Source organism: Lissotriton vulgaris, chromosome 3_1, assembly GCF_964263255.1.
Source record: "Lissotriton vulgaris chromosome 3_1, aLisVul1.2, whole genome shotgun sequence".
In the NCBI taxonomy this organism is placed as follows: Eukaryota; Metazoa; Chordata; class Amphibia; order Caudata; family Salamandridae; genus Lissotriton; species Lissotriton vulgaris.
Window position 1 is genome coordinate 920032544 of NC_141689.1, and position 23574 is coordinate 920056117.

The window sequence follows — 23574 nt, forward strand, 5'->3', positions numbered from 1 at the left end:
AACGTTAGTATATGGAAGAACGCTGCGCTGCTAACTGCCTGATTAAAAACCTCTTTTTCCAGCATTGGGCCTCACTCTTTGTGCTACACTTGATGGTGTTTCTTGATGGGTCACTCCGAGCCCATTTTACGTGAGGCCGCCTTGAAGGGTCGGGGGCTCCAGATTCGGAGAATTGCTTTGCTGTATTTCAAATGAGGAGCATGACCCACCCACGCGCCAAACCTACAGAGGAAAGCTAAAGGAGCAAAACATGTCCGCGTGGTGGAAAGGATTCGTGAAGGTTCACATCCTTCTACGATCTTGCTGGACTATGGGGTTTCTTTTTCAAGCAAAACGAAAATCGTTTTACACTGCAGAGACTGCTAATCCGCCTGACAACTCTGATGGAATAATCCCACACCAAGACAATGTTATTGCACGTAAGAACATTGAATCCATATCGATGGTAAAAGAAAGATTGTGAACTTTCAGAATAATGACTGAGTATGTGTTTGCAATGCATTGCGGGACTTGTATTTTTATGCATTGTCAGGTGACCGATATTTCTTCAAAAGCAGGCACACGCGCACTTGCCAATCATGATTATGACTTCCAGCTGTGAACAAGGCTCACGCCGAAACGTTAGTATATGGAAGAACGCTGCGCTGCTAACTGCCTGATTAAAAACCTCTTTTTCCAGCATTGGGCCTCACTCTTTGTGCTACACTTGATGGTGTTTCTTGATGGGTCACTCCGAGCCCATTTTACGTGAGGCCGCCTTGAAGGGTCGGGGGCTCCAGATTCGGAGAATTGCTTTGCTGTATTTCAAATGAGGAGCATGACCCACCCACGCGCCAAACCTACAGAGGAAAGCTAAAGGAGCAAAACATGTCCGCGTGGTGGAAAGGATTCGTGAAGGTTCACATCCTTCTACGATCTTGCTGGACTATGGGGTTTCTTTTTCAAGCAAAACGAAAATCGTTTTACACTGCAGAGACTGCTAATCCGCCTGACAACTCTGATGGAATAATCCCACACCAAGACAATGTTATTGCACGTAAGAACATTGAATCCATATCGATGGTAAAAGAAAGATTGTGAACTTTCAGAATAATGACTGAGTATGTGTTTGCAATGCATTGCGGGACTTGTATTTTTATGCATTGTCAGGTGACCGATATTTCTTCAAAAGCAGGCACACGCGCACTTGCCAATCATGATTATGACTTCCAGCTGTGAACAAGGCTCACGCCGAAACGTTAGTATATGGAAGAACGCTGCGCTGCTAACTGCCTGATTAAAAACCTCTTTTTCCAGCATTGGGCCTCACTCTTTGTGCTACACTTGATGGTGTTTCTTGATGGGTCACTCCGAGCCCATTTTACGTGAGGCCGCCTTGAAGGGTCGGGGGCTCCAGATTCGGAGAATTGCTTTGCTGTATTTCAAATGAGGAGCATGACCCACCCACGCGCCAAACCTACAGAGGAAAGCTAAAGGAGCAAAACATGTCCGCGTGGTGGAAAGGATTCGTGAAGGTTCACATCCTTCTACGATCTTGCTGGACTATGGGGTTTCTTTTTCAAGCAAAACGAAAATCGTTTTACACTGCAGAGACTGCTAATCCGCCTGACAACTCTGATGGAATAATCCCACACCAAGACAATGTTATTGCACGTAAGAACATTGAATCCATATCGATGGTAAAAGAAAGATTGTGAACTTTCAGAATAATGACTGAGTATGTGTTTGCAATGCATTGCGGGACTTGTATTTTTATGCATTGTCAGGTGACCGATATTTCTTCAAAAGCAGGCACACGCGCACTTGCCAATCATGATTATGACTTCCAGCTGTGAACAAGGCTCACGCCGAAACGTTAGTATATGGAAGAACGCTGCGCTGCTAACTGCCTGATTAAAAACCTCTTTTTCCAGCATTGGGCCTCACTCTTTGTGCTACACTTGATGGTGTTTCTTGATGGGTCACTCCGAGCCCATTTTACGTGAGGCCGCCTTGAAGGGTCGGGGGCTCCAGATTCGGAGAATTGCTTTGCTGTATTTCAAATGAGGAGCATGACCCACCCACGCGCCAAACCTACAGAGGAAAGCTAAAGGAGCAAAACATGTCCGCGTGGTGGAAAGGATTCGTGAAGGTTCACATCCTTCTACGATCTTGCTGGACTATGGGGTTTCTTTTTCAAGCAAAACGAAAATCGTTTTACACTGCAGAGACTGCTAATCCGCCTGACAACTCTGATGGAATAATCCCACACCAAGACAATGTTATTGCACGTAAGAACATTGAATCCATATCGATGGTAAAAGAAAGATTGTGAACTTTCAGAATAATGACTGAGTATGTGTTTGCAATGCATTGCGGGACTTGTATTTTTATGCATTGTCAGGTGACCGATATTTCTTCAAAAGCAGGCACACGCGCACTTGCCAATCATGATTATGACTTCCAGCTGTGAACAAGGCTCACGCCGAAACGTTAGTATATGGAAGAACGCTGCGCTGCTAACTGCCTGATTAAAAACCTCTTTTTCCAGCATTGGGCCTCACTCTTTGTGCTACACTTGATGGTGTTTCTTGATGGGTCACTCCGAGCCCATTTTACGTGAGGCGGCCTTGAAGGGTCGGGGGCTCCAGATTCGGAGAATTGCTTTGCTGTATTTCAAATGAGGAGCATGACCCACCCACGCGCCAAACCTACAGAGGAAAGCTAAAGGAGCAAAACATGTCCGCGTGGTGGAAAGGATTCGTGAAGGTTCACATCCTTCTACGATCTTGCTGGACTATGGGGTTTCTTTTTCAAGCAAAACGAAAATCGTTTTACACTGCAGAGACTGCTAATCCGCCTGACAACTCTGATGGAATAATCCCACACCAAGACAATGTTATTGCACGTAAGAACATTGAATCCATATCGATGGTAAAAGAAAGATTGTGAACTTTCAGAATAATGACTGAGTATGTGTTTGCAATGCATTGCGGGACTTGTATTTTTATGCATTGTCAGGTGACCGATATTTCTTCAAAAGCAGGCACACGCGCACTTGCCAATCATGATTATGACTTCCAGCTGTGAACAAGGCTCACGCCGAAACGTTAGTATATGGAAGAACGCTGCGCTGCTAACTGCCTGATTAAAAACCTCTTTTTCCAGCATTGGGCCTCACTCTTTGTGCTACACTTGATGGTGTTTCTTGATGGGTCACTCCGAGCCCATTTTACGTGAGGCCGCCTTGAAGGGTCGGGGGCTCCAGATTCGGAGAATTGCTTTGCTGTATTTCAAATGAGGAGCATGACCCACCCACGCGCCAAACCTACAGAGGAAAGCTAAAGGAGCAAAACATGTCCGCGTGGTGGAAAGGATTCGTGAAGGTTCACATCCTTCTACGATCTTGCTGGACTATGGGGTTTCTTTTTCAAGCAAAACGAAAATCGTTTTACACTGCAGAGACTGCTAATCCGCCTGACAACTCTGATGGAATAATCCCACACCAAGACAATGTTATTGCACGTAAGAACATTGAATCCATATCGATGGTAAAAGAAAGATTGTGAACTTTCAGAATAATGACTGAGTATGTGTTTGCAATGCATTGCGGGACTTGTATTTTTATGCATTGTCAGGTGACCGATATTTCTTCAAAAGCAGGCACACGCGCACTTGCCAATCATGATTATGACTTCCAGCTGTGAACAAGGCTCACGCCGAAACGTTAGTATATGGAAGAACGCTGCGCTGCTAACTGCCTGATTAAAAACCTCTTTTTCCAGCATTGGGCCTCACTCTTTGTGCTACACTTGATGGTGTTTCTTGATGGGTCACTCCGAGCCCATTTTACGTGAGGCCGCCTTGAAGGGTCGGGGGCTCCAGATTCGGAGAATTGCTTCGCTGTATTTCAAATGAGGAGCATGACCCACCCACGCGCCAAACCTACAGAGGAAAGCTAAAGGAGCAAAACATGTCCGCGTGGTGGAAAGGATTCGTGAAGGTTCACATCCTTCTACGATCTTGCTGGACTATGGGGTTTCTTTTTCAAGCAAAACGAAAATCGTTTTACACTGCAGAGACTGCTAATCCGCCTGACAACTCTGATGGAATAATCCCACACCAAGACAATGTTATTGCACGTAAGAACATTGAATCCATATCGATGGTAAAAGAAAGATTGTGAACTTTCAGAATAATGACTGAGTATGTGTTTGCAATGCATTGCGGGACTTGTATTTTTATGCATTGTCAGGTGACCGATATTTCTTCAAAAGCAGGCACACGCGCACTTGCCAATCATGATTATGACTTCCAGCTGTGAACAAGGCTCACGCCGAAACGTTAGTATATGGAAGAACGCTGCGCTGCTAACTGCCTGATTAAAAACCTCTTTTTCCAGCATTGGGCCTCACTCTTTGTGCTACACTTGATGGTGTTTCTTGATGGGTCACTCCGAGCCCATTTTACGTGAGGCCGCCTTGAAGGGTCGGGGGCTCCAGATTCGGAGAATTGCTTTGCTGTATTTCAAATGAGGAGCATGACCCACCCACGCGCCAAACCTACAGAGGAAAGCTAAAGGAGCAAAACATGTCCGCGTGGTGGAAAGGATTCGTGAAGGTTCACATCCTTCTACGATCTTGCTGGACTATGGGGTTTCTTTTTCAAGCAAAACGAAAATCGTTTTACACTGCAGAGACTGCTAATCCGCCTGACAACTCTGATGGAATAATCCCACACCAAGACAATGTTATTGCACGTAAGAACATTGAATCCATATCGATGGTAAAAGAAAGATTGTGAACTTTCAGAATAATGACTGAGTATGTGTTTGCAATGCATTGCGGGACTTGTATTTTTATGCATTGTCAGGTGACCGATATTTCTTCAAAAGCAGGCACACGCGCACTTGCCAATCATGATTATGACTTCCAGCTGTGAACAAGGCTCACGCCGAAACGTTAGTATATGGAAGAACGCTGCGCTGCTAACTGCCTGATTAAAAACCTCTTTTTCCAGCATTGGGCCTCACTCTTTGTGCTACACTTGATGGTGTTTCTTGATGGGTCACTCCGAGCCCATTTTACGTGAGGCCGCCTTGAAGGGTCGGGGGCTCCAGATTCGGAGAATTGCTTCGCTGTATTTCAAATGATGAGCATGACCCACCCACGCGCCAAACCTACAGAGGAAAGCTAAAGGAGCAAAACATGTCAGCGTGGTGGAAAGGATTCGTGAAGGTTCACATCCTTCTACGATTTTGCTGGACTATGGGGTTTCTTTTTCAAGCAAAACGAAAATCGTTTTACACTGCAGAGATTGCTAATCCGCCTGACAACTCTGATGGAATAATCCCACACCAAGACAATGTTATTGCACGTAAGAACATTGAATCCATATCGATGGTAAAAGAAAGATTGTGAACTTTCAGAATAATGACTGAGTATGTGTTTGCAATGCATTGCGGGACTTGTATTTTTATGCATTGTCAGGTGACCGATATTTCTTCAAAAGCAGGCACACGCGCACTTGCCAATCATGATTATGACTTCCAGCTGTGAACAAGGCTCACGCCGAAACGTTAGTATATGGAAGAACGCTGCGCTGCTAACTGCCTGATTAAAAACCTCTTTTTCCAGCATTGGGCCTCATATATATATATATATATATATATATATATATATATATATATATATATATATATATATATATATATATATATATATATATATATATATATTCACTGAAAAAACCATAGGTTATAGACCATATATAGTTAGGAATTAGCATTTACAAAACCTTGAAAATTCACTGAAAAAACCATAGGTTATAGACCATATATAGTTAGGGATTAGCATTTACAAAACCTTAATTTACTCGCACAAAACCATTGAAATTCGCATATATAGTTAGTTGCACTAACTATATAACGCGCACCCGCAATCCACTGCTGATGATGTCACATATTACATCATTCATGACATGGTCAGTGACATCACTGATGACATCACTGATGACATCTCAAATGACATCACTGATGACATCATCCAGTGACTGTGCGTTTCTGTAAAGTTTAAATATGTTTTACATATTGAAGAATGAGTAGATGTAGAAGTGTCTGGATGAAGGATTTAGTAGGTGCGTGACTGACTGTATGAGTGAGTGATTAAATGTGTCTCACTGAGTGCATGGGTTAGTGACTAAACTGTCTTAATTTGTGCATCATTATGTCTGTTGTTCTGTTGTTGTTCTGTAAACTGCTACATGTGTTGATCAGTAGCTATATGAGTAACTATATGGGTTCTTGATTGATTGTCGAAGTATTTGTATGGGAGACTGAGTGTGTGTGTGGCTGGCTGGGAGATGTGTGACTCTGTGCAGATCAATGTGTTCTTGTATCAATGATTGTATAAGAGAGTAAGTATGTGTTAGTATATGTTTGAAAATGTAAGGTACTCTATGTTTAACTGTATTGATTAGAAAATGGAAGTGTGATTTATTCTTTACAGGACTGACTAGGTGTGTGAGTAACTCCATGGATGAGTGGCAGAGTGTGAGTGTCTGTATTGGTGTATGAGTGCATATGATAGTGTTGTAAAGATGAGTGATTGCATGTATGATTCTATGGGTGAATGAGTGAATCTGTGTGTAGACATAGGAATCAGTGAGTGTGTATGTAGTAACTAGTATTGGTATGTCAATGGTTTAAAAAATTATATTCTGTATTTTTCACTGGATGTAACAGAGGTTATATTAAAGTGTGAGGAGATGGATTGTATTGTCACATGAATGAAATCATCAGTGATGTCATTTGAGATGTCATCAGTGATGTCATTTGAGATGTCATCAGTGATGTCATCAGTGATGTCATTTGAGATGTCATCAGTGATGTCACTGACCATGTCATGAATGATGTAATATGTGACATCATCAGCAGTGGATTGCGGGTGCGCGTTATATAGTTAGTGCAACTAACTATATATGCGAATGTCAATGGTTTTGTGCGAGTAAATTAAGGTTTTGTAAATGCTAATCCCTAACTATATATGGTCTATAACCTATGGTTTTTTCAGTGAATATATATATATATATATATATATATATATATATATATATATATATATATATATATATATGTATATATATATATATATTTTTTCTGAACACTTCTTTAACACTTGGCCATTTTATTTTTACTATTAATTAATCAAAGCCGTATTAAAGAGAGTCACTTTTGATTTCCTTATTTATGTGTTGCTTTTCTCCAGATCTATGGAGTCACTCAGGGCCACCCAAAGTGGCCTTGCATGACTTCATAATTCTCACTTAAGGTTTGCGTCAGGCATGTACTATGTTGCGTGGTGCAAATACAAAGCAAACTGGGACATAAATATGCCCCCAGACATATAAAGAGAGCAAGAGAAGGAAAACCAAAAACCAAAAGTTTGAGTAAAAGAACAATGCAAAAAAGCATTTAAAGGGATACAGCAGGGACCTACATGAGTGAGACAAAGAGGGAGGGAGTGTCTGGCCGTCGATTAAAGAGGCAGGAGGTGCATTTGTGCATTTGAGAGTATGCAGCCTCGGTATTAGGCACTCTGGCAATAAATAGTGCTGGCAGTGGGCTTCTAAGTAGAGCTTTGGACACCTGATACTTAGGGCCTCATCACAATGTCGGGTGGAAAGCCTACACCAACAGTCCGAATCACTTTGACTGTGTCGGAACCCTTCCGACCGCCTTAGTCTGTTTACAATCCGCCCAACCAATTATGATATTTGCAGTTGTTAATTGTAAACTGCACAGTCTTTCCGAATCGGTTCCCCACCCCATGCCTGTGTTTTTGGGTGGAACACAGGCTCCCATAGAAGTCAATGGGACTTCGACTGAACAATATAGTTAGTACCGATTCTGAAACTGTGTCGGGCAAAAAGTTTCCATCCAACATCATAATGAGGCCCTTACTCTTTTACAAATGAACTACTGCATCTTCCAGAGTTGTAAAACCACCAAGCGGATGGCCCTTCCGAAGGCTGATGCAGTGGCTACTGTCAGTGTATTTTCCTGAAATCAAGTAAGTTCAGATGGGGATTTGCTAGCAACAGTCAACTTAACATCACTAGTCAGTTAAGAATTCCCCCCAAAGCAAAACTTTTCCTCTTTTGGTGTGAGTCGCATATTGACTGCATATAATTTGGAAAATCATCTGTGCAGAGTTCCCCATAACAGAAAACTCCTCACGGGGGGAATTGAACTCCCTGTGCAAATGCATATTATTTTCCCGTAATGAAACCATTTTTCCTTCCACCCTCAGCAAGTCTGCAGTGATCCGTTCCCTCTACAGTCCTCCAGGAGGTGTTACTCAAGCCCTTGGCTAGAGTACATCTCCTACCATTTCAAGGGTGGAAAGGGTCAGTGAGGAATAATGGAATGCCCACAAATGCACTTTTATGGGTCATTCCAAACATCAAAGGCAGTCCGTGGCTTGAAATGTCCATTTCCCATCCGTTGAGTGCAATTACATACTTTACATACTTTAATTTTCTCAGCACTATCATAGCAGAGAAATCTGCAGTTGTAAAACCATTAAAGCCTGCCAGGAACATCTTTCTGGTAATGCTGTCTTTAAACGTACATTTACAACCAAAATAACCTTTGTAAATAGGGCCCAGTGTTTCTGTTTCCAGCCTGTTTTGCTCCTTTGCCAGACTCGTCAAAAATATTCTCCTGATTTAGGCCCTCATTTTGAATTGTGGAGAATGGTATTTCCCCAAGTGATACCATTCAGACTTTTTTCATGCGGCGCAGTAAAGAACTTGGTAAAAATCAATGCTTTACCACATACAAATTCCACCTCTTGAAAAAAATATGAGAGTGATAAAGTGCCCTGAATGGGGAACACCATGCACAGGTAAACCTGGTACATCTAGAACCTACACATTCTCCCCAATTACAAGACCACTAATTCAGGTACCCGCATGTTTTTCCAATTCCGAGCCTGATAACTCATGATGGGCTGTAACTGGGACAGAGATGCGAACTGTTTATCAGGAACTCTGGCCCTTGTATTTCCAGCTTGAGTTACTAGCCATCTCATAATTCTTGCCATAGTTCTTCCAGAATAAAAACGTCAGAATCTCATCTGACACTTTTTATATTCTCAACAGCGATATTGTTTGGCATAAAAAGCATGTCCTAAATAATGTTTACAAACATATAGCACCATTATGATTAATAATAGAAAATCTATACTAACTGGGAGAATTATTTTGTAAACAATATTTAAGGCACAATATGTGTACCAGAGGACAATTCATCATGTGATATCAGCCCTTCAGAGTCTTTCACCACTCTAGCACATCATTAGTACCCACAATTCCCACTTCATGGATATGCTGTGTGGATCCTCCTCACACTAGGGGTGTTTTAAAAAAAGTTCCTGCTGCCTTTTTTCAGGACTATCATGGCAGATTTCCCTAGTTGCAAATGTGGGATTCATAGCTCCTTTTTGCAATAGAATTAGAAATTCTGTATCCTATTGATTAGATACAGTGGAGATTCTGCTGATCATTGCAATTGTATGACTAGCTTATCTACCACACTTTTATTGGATTGATTGGTACCACACTCCTCTAAATCAGATGATAAATGAAAAATGACCAGTAACACTTTAATTATCTTTTTTTAGCAGAATTATAGCAAAAACCCGACATCCTCAAATATCACAATGAATATAACTATTTATAACTCGTAAAATCGAATGCTTTTTCTTATCTTGCAGCAGGAAATCTTTTGATGGTTTAGTACTACCGCTTAACCAAATTGCAGATAATAAAGTGCAGTGCTCTCAAATCCTATGCAAACTCTATAACAATAGCACATTCCGGTACAGAGAATAAAAACCACTTACAATGATTCTAAATTATTGGGCAAATTCTAGCCCTAAAGTGCATATAAAACCCCCAAGCCCCCAACCACACAACTATCAGTACCACTCATACCATTTTAGACGGGATCAGATTATTAATGTTAATCTTGATACATAGTATTCTAATTCATAACATTTAAAACTCCTATTTCTTATTTCTTAATAATCAATTTATTATTACCTCTTATCCCGAAGCAATGGACCTTATGTGGAAGCAGAAGTTTAACATCTCTCCTCAAACTAAAGTGCTGTGCCTTTAACACCCCTAAAGTGCTTTTCTCAACTATCCTCCACTAAAATGTATCCACATATTACTTCTGTGCCCGAGACCCAGATTTCCATGTATCTCTCCTTCCTCATTACCCCTACATATGAATAGCCATAATATATATAGAATAAAGTGCAGTTCTTTTAATGATTCCACTATTATCATAATTATATTGTTTAAGCTAAAATCAAACTTGACATATTTTATCCATATATTGCCAAACTGCTGAAAATCTTTTCATGATACCTACCCTTTTTGCATAAGCTTCCTCAAATATTTTTATGCAAACCATTTGTTTATGCCAGTTTAGATAATCTGAGAATGTAGTTGTCCTCCAATTCTGAAGGATCAGGGACCATGTTATTAAAGAGAATAATCCTATAAATGCTTCCTCCCCTTTAGAAATTGAAGTATTTTGGGTCTGCCTTAATGCCCCAAAAAGAACTATCTCCGCCTCAGGTTTTAATTTTCTCTGTAAACCATTGTTGAGGGCAGAGAACACTTTCTCCCAAAACTGGGTTAAAAGTGGACAAGTAATAAAGATATAGAGCCACTCCCTGTCCCAGTTGATAGCAACAAAAGCACCTATCTTCTATTTCTGTATGTAAGGCCCTTGGTGTATAGCCCTTCCAGCGGGATAAAAATCACATTCTTTTAAAATGTTCTGCTCTTAATGCCTTATTGCCCTTCAGTGAAATCCTCTGCCACTCAAGCTCTGAGAAAGTGCAATGTGTTTCTTGAGCAATTTTACCTAAAAAATGTATTACTGTATAAAATTCCCTTTGGTACAGGCATTAAGCGGAACCAGATGGGGAGCAATATCTTTTCAAAAGTTGCATAATCTGGAAAAACCCTAAAAAAAAGGGCTTGTACTTCGTTCCACACCTTGCCTTGATCTCCTGCCAACGTAGATGCCTCCCTCAACTATAAATTGACCGAGTACCGTGAAGCCATTGCTTTCCCAAAATCATATCTGACTATTCTGCCTACACAGGCCCAAATGTTTACATTCTGTGAGTTTTGATTACTCATATCCCGCTGTCTGAGTCTTCATAGAATATAATACCCGTAATCGGACCCCAAAGTCCTGTAGTGTCTCATTGCTAGCTTGGCAGTCTTAATAAACACCGGAATCTGAGATACTACTTCCTGCACAACTTTAGCCACAAAAAAAAAAAATAGCGATGCCTTGCCATCTAAAATATGAGTCACTATATCCAAAAATTTAAGCTCATAATAGGATCGAACCTGGGTGAGTACCATCCCTCCTTGACTTATAGCGAGTTGAAAAACTGACAATTTTACCCTTGACCCCTTTTGACTTAAAATAAATTGACAAAACATTGCTTCCAACTCCTTTAAATATGACATATTAATTCTTATTGGTTCATAAGTAAAAAGGAAAATTAATAATTGTAAGATAGACATTTTTATAAGAGCAACTCGACCAACTAATGAAAGCGGAAAAAGTGACCATTTATTTAATAGGATTCTTATCTTAATAACCATCCCTCTGTAATTCAATTAAAAAAAAACCCTCATAACGATTTGTAACATATATCCCAAGGCATTGGATTGGCTCGGGGGAGCAGGCTTGCTGTTGCAGATAACTCAGAAGAATTTGGTAGTCTGTATTAAGTAGCAGGATTTGGGTTTTATTATGATTGATTGTATATCCCCCTATAGATTCCAACTGCTCAAACTCTGTCAATGTTATTTTTATATTATGCTCCTTAGGTTTAAGATAGAGAATAAAATCATCTGCAAACAGTTTTAATTTGGGCTTACCCTCTAATGGTGCCTTTATCTCCTGATTAGCCCTGAACCTAGCAGCAAGTGGTTCTTTAACCCCTTCGCCGCTAGGCCTTTTCCCCCTGAGCGAAGTCTTTTTTTGGCTATTTGGGGTAGTGCTCGCTTAGGCCCCTGTAACTTTTAGACCACATAAGGTATCCACGCCAATTTTGCGTCCTTTTCTTCCAACATCATGGGGATTCTAAAGGTACCCAGGGTTTGTGGATTCCCTTGGAGGGGTTTCAAAAATTTGCTAAAATACAGAAAATATTAGTTTTTTCCCGGAAAAATTGGTAAAACGGGCTACAAATAAAAGCGTATGGGTTTTTCCCTACAAATGTTATCAAAAGAGGCTTCATGGGGCTGAAATCAAAATGTTCCCAGTTTTTAGAGAATGACAGACTTTTGTCAGAAAACCAACATTTTTTACACAGTTTTGGCATTTTTCTGGGTCAAAGCCTATTTTTGCTATTTTTTGTGCTTTCAACCTCCTTCCAGTTAATGGTAAAAATGAGTGTGAAAGCAATAATGGATCCTGGAAATCTACACATTTTAGAAAAGTAGACAAAATTCTAAATTCAGCAAGGGGTCATTTGTGTAGATCCATCAAGGTTTCCTTATGTTAAGTAACAGTTAAATGTTGGAAAAAGTGAAAAATTGTTAAAACAGCCTTTTGTGTCAACATTTTCAACTGTAACTTCTTGTAATTATGACAGCTCTTTGAAAGCAATATACCGTTACAACCGCTGGACCTTCCTGGTTGTGGGGATATACAGGAGTCACCAACAAGCAGACGAACCCAGAGTCAAAAACTGATTAGAAATTTGCAATGGCTTTTTATTATGTACAAGGTATATAGCAATTATTGTGTGAAAATATATACATGGAAAAATCGGTAAGAAAGACACCTATGTATTTCAGAAATGGGAACAAGTTGTAGAGTTTAGAAATAGTACATATTTGCACATTTTCAAAATTGGGAATATTCATACTAGCATGAGAATTATTGGTCATTTTTCAAAATGACTTCTTTTTTACGCAATGAAAATTTACCCTTTTTCTGCGAAGTGTATAGCTGTCGTTTTTGAACCCTAGCGCTGCGGGCACCTAGGGAAACCTAGCAAACATATACATTTTTGAAAACTAGACACCCACGGAAATTCAGGATGGGGTGACTGGACTGCCTCCCACTAGGTTCTGTTACCCAGAATTCCTTGCACACCTAAGAAACTGTCAAAAAAAAGGACGTTTTCCCCACATTTCTGTGGTGGAAAGGTCTGGAATCTGCGAGGATCCGCAAATTTCTACCCACCCAGCGTTCCCCAAAGTCTTACGAGAAAAACAATACCTCACTTGTGTGGGTCAGCCTAGTGCCCGCGACAGGAAACGGCGCAAAACGCAACATGGTCACACCTCAATTTCACAGTGAAAAATAACCCTTTTTTTGCAAAGGGCCTAGCTGTAGTTTTTGAACCCTAGCTCTGCTGGCACCTTTGGAAACCTAGCAAACCTATACATTTTTAAAAACTAGACACCTAGGGAAATCCAGGATGGGGTGACGTAAGTGCCTCCCACCAGGTTCTGCTACCCAGAATCCCTTGCAAACCTAAAAAAGTGACAAAAAACACACATTTTCCCTGTATTTCTGTGGTGGAAAGTTCTAGGATCTGTGTGGATCTACAATTTTCCACCCACTCCGTGTTCCCCAAAGTCTTACGAGAAAAATAGTACCTCACTTGTGCGGGTCGGCCTAGTGCCTGCGACAGTAAACTGCGCAAAACGCAATGTGGTCACACCTCAATTTCTTAGTGAAAATGACCCTTTTTTGGCAAAGTGCCTAGTTAATTCTTAAACTCATAACCTCGTCTTTAATTGAACCAATCAAAGTAGGTATGCATAGCACTAAAGTACTCGCTTACTCTGATGACGTGGCGGTAGTAACAACAAATCTCAAAGAGGCAATAGCTGAGATCGATGAAATCGCTCGATCCTTTGGTTTATATTCAGGATACTCCCTGAATAGGGATAAAACGATGGTCATATGTACTGAGAACATGCCTTTTGTCAGCCAATATAGAGTCAATAATGCAAAATATCTGGGGGTGAATATTTCGCCAAAAATTAGTGAAATCAACCAGCTAAATTATGACCTACATATTAAAAAAATTAAAAAAGAACTACTTAGAGTTAATAATCTTCACCTCTCTATAATCGGCAGAGGAAATTACATTAAAATGAGTGTATTTCCAAAGATTTTATATATGTTTCGAGCAATTCCTCTTTTAGTTAACAGAGATACAATCAAAACCTTAGAGTCAGCAATATCTAGGTTTATTTGGAATTACGGAAAAACTAGGAGAGCGCTCCCTAAATTAACACTACCATATTCTAGAGGCGGATTAGCAATTCCAAACCTAACATACTATCTATGAGCAACCCTCTTACAACAAATGACCATCTTGTTTTCAGCCCGAAGTTATTTGGACATCAGCCGAGACCAGATTATAGCATCAATTTATGAATTAATGTTGGGTAGCAAAGCCAGGGGCCTACTGTTAAGACAAGTTGAACCATCTTATTTTAAAAAGATTAAATTTAAGATTCTGACAGATACTTTAAAAATTTGGAAAAGAACTACCAAAACACTGACAATACCAAGATATACTAAATATACACCCTTATGGCATAGCTCAATATTTCCACTCTATCTCACCGATAATACCTCTAGGCGGTGGGAGAGTCTAGGTCTTGTAACAGTTGGTGATTTTCTTGGCAGAGAACGTAAAACTACATTTGAAGAACTCTGTGTTAAATATCAAATCCCCCCTACAGATTACTTAAAATTCATACAAATCTCCACATCCCTCAGACAGTCGATATTAAATATAGACGTAAAATCCATACCACTTCTAGATCTCATAGGCAAACAGACAACCAGAATAGGCAATATCTACGATCTATTTATAAGGAATCATCCTGATGATCTCGAAGATATCGAAACAAACTTGGTCAACAAATTGAATAATGCAAATATTGATATAGATATGTCTCTACACTTATCATCTAAAGTTTTGCTGGCCTCCAATTTAAAAGCCCAAACCTACAAAACAATATATAACATATACTTTACCCCTTCTAAACTATTCACTTTGGGAAAAAGGGCACATGATCAATGCCCTAGATGCGCATTAGGACCAGCCAATCTCATTCACATGTTCGCGGAATGCCCAAAGCTTGACGAGATTAAAATATGCATTGTTAAGTTTTGGGCCGAAACCTTCAGACATGAAGTAAGAGCATCATCAACTCTTTTTATCTTAGGATACGATGACTCCCTAGGTCATAGCAATAAGGAAACCTTGGCTATCTATGTAGGTACGGCTGTCTATAGAATTATCCTGGCAGCACGGTGGAAAGATCCCGACGCCCCTACTTTTCAGGGATGGTTGAACAGACTGCTAGGTATATATAAACAAGAAACAGCAATTTATAGAACCAGAGGTAAAAACTCAAGATCACTTGGTGAACAAATATGGGCTCCAATTGCCACCTGGTATGAGATTCAAAGGAATAAATAACTTTTCTAATTGGAAATCACTATACAAAAACATTATTTGTAGATATTCTTTCCTCAAAACTTTCTAGATACTTAAGAGCTTTTATGAAATGACGGTGAAATGAATTATGTAACTTTGTATTACTTATTTAGCTTAATATATTTGTTTAAATTGGTTAATGTATTACAAGCTCTTATTTCTATTGTCCAAAACCTATTTTTATTCTTTTTTATTTTCTATTTGAACTCATGTTTGTAAACTCCTTATATATTTTTTGGTATTTTCTGTTTATGTACCCTTTGAATCTGCTCACAAAAATAATTTAAAAAAAATAAAAGGAAACAGCGCAAAACGCAACGTGGTCACACCTCAACTTCACAGTGAAAAATAACCCTTTTTTTGCAAAGGGCCTAGCTGTCGTTTTTGAACCCTAACTCTGCCGGCACTTAGGGAAACCTAGCACACCTATACCCAGGGAAATTCAGGATGGGGTGACGTGACTGCCTCCCACCAGGTTCTGTTACACAGAATCCCTTGCAAACCTGTTAAATTGACAAAAATAACACATTTTCCTCATATTTATGTGGTGTAAAGTTCTGGAATCTGCGTGGTTCTGCAATTATCCACCCACCCCGCGTTCCCCAAAGTCTTACAAAAAAAATGGTACCTCACTTGTGTGGGTCGGCCTAGTGCCTGTGACAGGACACGGCGCAAAACGCAACGTGGTCACACCTCAATTTTGCAGTGAAAAATGACCCTTTTTTGGCAAAGTGCCTAGCTGTTGTTTTTGAACCCTAGCTCTGCCAGCACCTAGGGAAACTTAGCCAACCTATACATTTTTGAAAACTAGACACCCATGGAAATCCAGGCGGGGGTGACTTGACTGCCTCCCACCAGGTTATGTTACCCAGAATCCCTTGCAAACCTAAAAAATTGATAAAAAAACTATTTTCCCCATATATTTGTGGTGGAAAGTTCTGGAATCTGCGTGGATCTATGAATTTCCATCCTCCCCACGTCCCCAAAGTATTACGAGAAAAATGGTACCTCACTTGTGTGGGTCGGCCTAGTGCCTACGACAGGATACGGCGCAAAACACAATGTGGTCATACCTCAATTTCGCAGTGAAAAATGATCCTTTTTTGGCAAAGTGCCTAGCAGTCGTTTTTTAACCCTAGCTCTGCCATCACCTAGGGAAACCTAGCAAACCTGTACTTTTTTTAAACTAGACACCCAGGAAAATCCAGGCTGGGGTGACTTGACTGCCTCCCATCAGGTTCTGTTACCCAGAAACACATTTTCCTCATATATATGTCGTGGAAAGTTTTGAAATCAGTGTGGATCTATGAATTTAAACCCACCCCGCATTCCCCAACGTATTACAAGAAAAATGCTACCTCACTTGTGTAGGTCGGCCAAGTGCCTGCGACAGGAAATGGCACAAAACGCAACGTGGTCACACCTCAATTTCGCAGTGAAAAATGACCCTTTTTTGGCAAAGTGCCTAGCTGTCGTTTTTGAACCCTAACTCTGCCGGCACTTAGGGAAACCTATACATTTTTGAAAACTAGACACCCAGGGGAATCCAGGATGGGGTGACGTGACTGCCTCCCACCAGTTTCTGTTACCCAGAATCCCTTGCAAACCTACAAATTGACAAAAATAACACATTTTCCTCACATTTATGTGGTGGAAAGTTCTGGAATCTGCGTGGATCTACAAATTTCCACCCACGCTGCGTTCCACAAGGACTTACGAGAAAAATGGTACCTCACTTGTGTGGGTCGGCCTAGTGCCTGCGACAGGAAATGGCAGAAAACGCAACGTGGTCACACCTCAATTTCGCAGTGAAAAATGACCCTTTTTTTGCACAGTGCCTAGCTGTCCTTTTTGAATCCTAGCTCTGCTGGCACCTAGGGAAACCGAGCACACCTATACATTTTTGAAAACTAGATACCGAGGGGAATCCAGGATGGGGTGACTTGACTGCTCCCACCAGGTTCTGTTACCCAGAATCTCTTGCAAACCTAAAGAATTGACAAAAAAAACACCTTTTCCCCATATTTCTGTGGTGGAAGGTTCTGGAATCTGCATGGATCTACAAATTTCTACCCATCCCACGTTCCACAAAGTATTATGAGAAAAATGGTACCTCACTTGTGTGGGTCGGCCTAGTGCCTCCGACAGGAAATGGCGCAAAATGCAACGTGATTACACCTCAATTTCGCAGGGAAAAATGACTCTTTTTTGCCATAGCGTCTAGCTGTTGTTTTTTTAAACCCTAGCTCTGCCGGCACCTAGGGAAACCTAGCAAACCTATACATTTTTTTAAAGTAGATACCCAGGGGAATCCAGGATGGGGGTCTTGAGTGCCTCCCACCAGGTTCTGTTACCCATAATGCCTTGCAAACCAAAAAAATTGACAAAAAAACACATTTTCCCCACATTTCTGTGGTGGAAAGTTCTGGAATCTGCGTAGATCTACAAATTTCCACCCACCCGGTGTTCCCCAAAGTCTTACAAGAAAAGACGCAACGTGGTCACATACCTCAATTTGGCAGTGAAAAATAACCCTTTTCCCCCACGTCTCCCTATAAAAATGGTACCTCACTTGTATGGGTTTTCGGCCCCATACTCGGCGGCCATCTAGGGAAACCTACCTAACCGACACATTTCCAAAAACTAGACACCCAGGGGCTTCCAGGGAGGTATGGCTTGTGTGGATCCACCAGCGTTTCAATACCCAGAATTTTTTGCAAACCTCAATTTTAGCTGAAAAAATATTTTTTTGTCACACATTTTTGTGTGGGAAAGTGTGGCATCACCGGGCTCACACACATTTCCTACCACCCAGCATTCCCCTGGTCTCCCGATAAAAATGGGGCCTCACTTGTGTGGGAGGCCCAAGTACCTGCAACAGCCAAGGGCCCAAAACGTAGTGAGGCGACATCAAAATTGCCTATCTCACAACCACCTGGTTTTGCAAGGTGGTGTCTAGTTTTCAGAAATGTGTGGGTTTGGTAGGTTTTCCTAAATGGCTGCTGAGCACAGGGCCAAAAACTCAGGTGACCCCTCCTTGCAAAACCAGGTTGTATGGTGATAGGCAATTTTGATGTTGCCTCAAAACGTTTTGGGCCCCTTCCTGTTGCTGGTACTTGGGCCTCCCACACGAGTGAGGCACAGTTTTTATCGGCAGGCTTCAGGGATCGTGGGGTGAGTGGAATTTTGTGGATCCACGCAGATTCCAGAACTTTCCACCACAGAAATGTGAGGAAAGTTTTTTTTTTGGACAAATGTTTAGGTTTGCAAGAGAATCTGGGTAACAGAACCTTGTGAGAGCCAGTCAAGTTACCCCATCTTGGAATCCCCTGGGTGTCTCATTTGGAAAAATGTACAGGCTTGCTAGGTTTCCCTAGTTGCTGGCTGCGCTAGGGCCCAAAATCGACAGGTTGGCATATTGCTAAAAAAAAAATTGGTGCCTAGTCTGCTTTCTGCCGCCCTGGGGGGATATTGGGGGAGGGCGGGATTACCCACATATGCCTCCAAGGGGGTCAGAAACAGTGTGGCTATTTGTTTGGGGGGTGAGGGCATTGGTATGCCCATTTTGGGCAGCCCCCACCCCCACACATAAAAAAGACAGCGTAATCATTGGCGTCTAGTGGGTTTTTTGTCCGCAGGGGGGGCAGAATGGGAGCAACTTCCCCATCTTCCCCCCAGGGGGGGGCATAAAGGCAGTAATTGTTGCAGATGGGGTGGGGGCATTGGCATGCCCGTTTTGGGCAGCCCCAACCCTAATTAAAATTTGCCCCAAAAAATTCCTGGCACCAGTGGGCCTTTGGCCCCCCCGGTGGGCAGATTGGGGGATACTTTCCCATATGCCCCCCAGGGAGAGTTGGAACGCTGTCATTTTTGTGGGGGAGGGGTTGGGGGCATGGGCATGCACGTTTTGGGCAGCCCCACTCTAATTCAAATTTGCCCCAAAAAAACCTTGCGTCTAGTGAACTTTTGCCCCCCCGGCGGGGCACATTGGGTGCTAATGCCCCCATCTGCCATCCAGGGGGGCTGAAAGTCCACTAGATGCCAGGGAGTTTTTTGGGCAAATTTTAATTAGGAAGGGAGTTGCCAAAAACGGGCAGGCCAATGCCCCCACCAGAATTAAAATTTGCCCCCAAAAAATCCCTGGAGTCTAGTGGGCTTTTAGCCCCCCGTGGCACCATCTGCCCCCCAGGGGGGCAGGAAGGCTTTTATTTTTACAGGGGAGGGGGTGGGGGCATGGGCATGCCCGTTTTGGGAGCCCCACCCTTAATCAAATTTGCCCCAAAAAAATCTCTGCCGTCTAGTGGGCTTTTTGCCCCCCCAGGTGCGGCAGATTGGGTGCTAATGCCCACATCTGCCCCCCCATGGGGGGCAGAAACTCTACTAGACGCCAGGGAGTTTTTGGGGCAAATTTTAATCAGGGTGGGGCTGCCCAAAATGGGCATGCCAATGCCCCCACCCTAATTAAAATTTGCCCCAAAAAATCCCTGGAGTCTAGTGGGCTTTTAGCCCCCACCCCGGAGACACAGATTGGGGGCTAATGCCGCCACCTGCCCCCAAGGGGTGGCAGGAAGGCTTTTATTTTTGGGGGAGTGGGGTGGGGGCATGGGCATGCCCATTTTTTGAGCCCCCACCCTAATTCAACTTTGCCCCAAAAAATCCCTGGCGTCTAGTGGGCTTTTTGCCCCCCTGGCAGGGCAGATTGGGGGCTTCTGCCCCCAATGCCCCTCAGGGGGGCAGAAAGGCTGTAAATTTTTGCGGGTGGGGCACGGACATGCCCCTTATGGGAAGCCCCCATCCCAATAAATTATGTGGCGATATCTAAATATCCCTAGGGTCTAGTGGGCTTTTTGCCCCCAGGGGGCAGATTGGGAGCTACTGCCCCATCTACCCCCCAGGTGAAGCAAAAAGACTAAATTACACCCAAACAATTTGGGGGGAGCAAAAGCCCTTGCCCAAGGAGCCGCTCCCCCCTCCCTGGTGTCTAGTGGGTGGATACCTGCTTGGGGATCGCCCTCCTGGGACAATCCCCAATCAGGGATTCATTGTAAAGGGGAGATTCTCCCCTTTCCAATGATACCTCTCCCGTCTTTCTACGTGCCCGGGTCCTGAGATAGCCCCCTGAGCACATAGAAAGTGAAACTGAAATAAGCCTAAAGACTCATTTCAGTTTCGGTTTCTGTGCAATGACGACAGCGCGTTGTGCGGGCTGATCGTCATGGCACAGAAACCAGGGAGGGGGCCTCGGGAGCTGGGGAAGCTCTTCCCCAGCTCCCGAGGCCACAGGGGAGAGAAGGAAATCCCTCTGCTGTCTGCAGCAGAGGGATTTCCTGTGACTGTCCTCATGACGGTATGGTTCCATCATGAGCAAAGGGGCACTAAGTTTCTTTTGGTCGGGGACCTAAATGTTCACATGGATACCCCTGATTCCTCTGAAGCTCGTAGGCTCGGGGAAATTCTGGAGCTCGCCCAGCTAGTTCAATGGGTGTCGGGGCCTACGCATGTGGGTGGCCATTTACTTGACCTGGTATGCACGAATTTCCCCATCCAGCCAGTGTCGGTGGAAAAAACATCCTGGTCGGATCATGACCTGGTCAGGTTTAGTTGGGAGTTGGCAGAGTCCAGCCCCCCGCCCCCCACATGCCATCGTCAAAAAATTAATATACCTGCGTTCAGACTTGCCCTGTCTAACACTCGCCCACATCTCAAGGGATGTTTGGACGATGTAGTAGGGGAGTTCAATGAATGGATAGGGCAGGCGGCGACTGCCTCTACTAAACAAACAGTGCTGACCAGAGCCAGACGCGCGCCCTCCCAACCCTGGTTCTCCCCAGAATTAAGAGAGCTGAAGCAGGGCTGTAAGAAACTAGAACGCCTATAGAGGAGAGAATATAGCCCCGAGGCTAAATCCGCCCTTCGACTTGCACAAAAAAACTACTATGGAGCCATTAGGGTCGCTAAAGGTCTCTATTATGCCGGGCGCATTAACAAGGCCAACAATAACAGCAGAGAGATCTTTGCGATCGTCAAAAGCTTTGTGTCCCCTGTGGCGGAAGCCATGGCCCTCCCGTCCTCTGCACAATGGTGTGAGGAGTTGTCCACTTTTTTTATAACTAAAATAGCGAAGATCCAGCGAGGCCTTTTAGAGGCACTTTCCGCTGATCGCTCTGTGGCCGATCCCTGCTCACCCTCTCCCGCACTCCCTGTGCACCAACTTACCACCTTTGCACAGGTTTTGGAAGAGGATGTTCTTCGTCTTCTCCAGTCCCTTAAATCGGGCTCCCCTGTCGACCCATGCCCTGCCCGAGTGCTTTCGGAGGTGGCGGAGACTGTTTATAGTGAGATCACGCAATTGGTGAATCTTTCTTTGACCGCTGGCGTGGTCCCCCAGGTTTGGAAACACGCTAAACTCCTTCCACTCCTGAAAAAACCAGGACTAGATGTGTCGGTCCCGGGTAACTATCGACCCATCTCCCTCTTGCCTGCTCTCACAAAAATTTGTGAGAAGGCTGCTCTTCTACAAATGGAGAGCTTTGTGGAAACATCTAATGCCCTCCACCTGGCCCAATCGGGCTTTCGGGCCGCTTATAGCACCGAGACGGCCCTGGTGGAGATGTCTGAAGCCATCCGGGAGTGTCTTGATGGAGGTGGCAGAGCGGTCCTAATTTTATTGGACCTCTCTGCCGCCTTCGATACTGTCCCTTATGATCTCCTTCTTGGCCGGCTGTCAGACATTGGTATTGGGGGAGTGGTGCTTGATTGGCTCTCTTCTTTTCTATCAGATAGGACCCAGCAAGTTTGGATGCCTCCGTATGCTTCGGAGCAAAGACCTTTGCTTACGGGGGTCCCGCAGGGGTCCACACTTAGCCCCCTTCTGTTCAATGTATACATTACACCTCTGGTATACTTGGCTGAACAGTTCGGGGCTAAAATTGTAGGGTATGCTGATGACACCCAGCTGTTGTTTACCTGGCCTGATGACAACCTGGACACATCTACTGTTCATCTATGTCTGTCCTCAGTATTTCGCTGGTTAACACAGGCCCAGCTGAAGTGCAATGAGGACAAGTCCGAGGTGCTCTTTTACGGCTCCTTTCCCCCCTCATTCAAGAGCACACTCTGGCCCCCAAACATTCCTGGCCCAACAGAGATGGGGAGACCTGCAAAAAATCTGGGTATTTGGTTTACGGAGGATCTCAGATTTGAGTATCACATCAAAAAACTCACCGGCACTTGTTTTGCCACTCTGAAAATGCTCCGTAAATTTTTCCCCCTGCTCCCCAGGGAGGCCAGAGAGTCGGTTGCCAGGGCTCTCATACTGGCCCGCCTTGATTATGCAAATGCACTGTTTAGTGGCATTCCGGCATACCTTGTCAATCGCCTCCAAATCGTCCAGAATGCGGTTGTACGCCTATTATTTAACATTCCTAGGTGGAAGAGCGTGCGCACGGAGTTGCGCTCGCTTCACTGGCTCCCAGTAATACAACGCATTCGGTTTAAAGCCTTGGTGCTGGCGTTTCGCGCAATTCATGACCAAGGCCCCTCCTATCTGAAGAGAAGATTCACCAAGTACATCCCGGCACGCACCCTGAGATCTGCCTCATTGTTCAAAATGTCTCTTCCCCGCTTCAAACGCGCCAGACTGGGTGGTATGTCACTGTCGGTGGTGGCGGCTCGGGCCTGGAATGCCCTCCCTCTCCATCTTCGCTCCATGCCGACAGTGACTGCTTTTAAAAAACATCTGAAAACCCACCTTTTTGTATGAATGCAGGTTAGGAGGATGCTCTCTCTGTCTTGTTCTATGCCGCTTTGATCCCTTCCCCGCGCCAGGATACTCACAAGTAGCAGAGCGCGCTACAAAACGGTTTATAACATAACATAACATAACACTGATGCTCATGACGAAACCATTCCGCCATGAGCATCGAAGGGGATAAAAAAGGTCAACAATGCAGGGGATAGGGGACAACCCTGGAGAGTTCCGCTATTTATATCCACATACCCTGCTAAATGTAACTTT

General features: G+C 43.3%; 1 protein-coding gene across 1 annotated transcript in view; it reads left to right on the top strand.

Moving 5' to 3' along the window:
* The window catches only part of LOC147727211 (transmembrane channel-like protein 1), a 371185-nt gene that overhangs the window by 149573 nt on the left and 198038 nt on the right, over positions 1–23574 (top strand). The gene's annotated exons all lie outside the window — the stretch shown is intronic.